Below are 1,119 nucleotides of genomic sequence, written 5' to 3'. Positions count from 1 at the left end.
TATGTTTTGGGTATTCCAGTTTTCTAGGTTAATATCCACTTATTAGTGAGTGCATACCATGATTCACCTTTTGAGTCTGGGTTACCTCACTTAGTATGATGTTCTCTAGCTCCATCCATTTGCCTAAGAATTTCATGAATTCATTGTTTCTAATCTTATAGAGAAATGGCATTTAATTGCAAAACCTTCTGTCAAAACTGGAAATAACAGTAACCTAGAGTGTTTGCTGCTTTAACTTGCTTAGGTATTTCATAGTCCTGAAACCTGGAGAGAACAGAATTGATAGAATGCATTTCCTTCTTTTTGAACTTTGAGTAACCCAAAGTAGAACATTCCCTGCTCAACCAATGACTTTAGATGACAGCTCGCCTCTGGTTTTCACATTACCCCTTTTCTGCTAAACTATTACTGTTTCATTGATGTTTTTATGCTTAGTTGCACTGTGCTTTAAAAAAATATTTATTCTTCTAACATATATCCTGATAACAGATTCCCCTTCCTCCAAAAATTATGGAATGCTTCACAAATTTGTATGTCATCCATGCTCAGGTCCCATGCTAATCTCTATATTATTTCAGTGTTAGTGTATGTGTTGCTGAAGTGAGCACCATATTATATATATCAACATAAAGCTTCCATCTGATAATCTTTGAGTCTCTTATTTCATTGATAAGAATTTCTATTTCTTTGCTCAAATTTTTATATTTTTGTAATTGGAAGTAACATGTTAATATTTCTTACTAAATAATTTTTGTGATGGTAACTCTTAAATTTTGGCCAAAAATTCCAATTTTTTTTCTTAATATTGTCTATTTTTTTTAATTCAACATAAAACTTGCTAGTTCTTGATTACCAGAGGCATTTTAAAAAATTGAAATATAGGCACCTCACTTCCAGAAGATCCTGCTATACCACTCCTGGGCATATACCCAGAGGATTCCCCACCATGTAATAAGGATACATGCTCTACTATGTTCATAGCAGCCCTATTTATAATTGCCAGATGCTGGAAAGAACCCAGGTATCCCTCAACAGAAGAGTGGATGCAAAAAATGTGGTATATCTACACAATGGAGTACTATTCAGCCATTAGAAACAATTGAATTCATGAAATTCTTA

At 33.4% G+C, this 1,119-nt stretch overlaps 1 non-coding gene across 1 annotated transcript; it reads right to left on the bottom strand.

Annotated features, from left to right (window-relative positions):
* Positions 1–504: 504 nt before the first annotated feature.
* On the bottom strand, positions 505–608 carry LOC127691836 (U6 spliceosomal RNA). The gene has a single exon (XR_007979405.1). It is a non-coding gene; the product is annotated as a U6 spliceosomal RNA (small nuclear RNA).
* Between the last annotated feature and the right edge of the window lie 511 nt (positions 609–1,119).

Source organism: Apodemus sylvaticus, chromosome 8 (assembly GCF_947179515.1).
Source record: "Apodemus sylvaticus chromosome 8, mApoSyl1.1, whole genome shotgun sequence".
NCBI classification, from domain to species: Eukaryota; Metazoa; Chordata; class Mammalia; order Rodentia; family Muridae; genus Apodemus; species Apodemus sylvaticus.
Note: the sequence above shows the minus strand (reverse complement) of the source record. Positions and strands in the feature narration are given on the sequence as shown.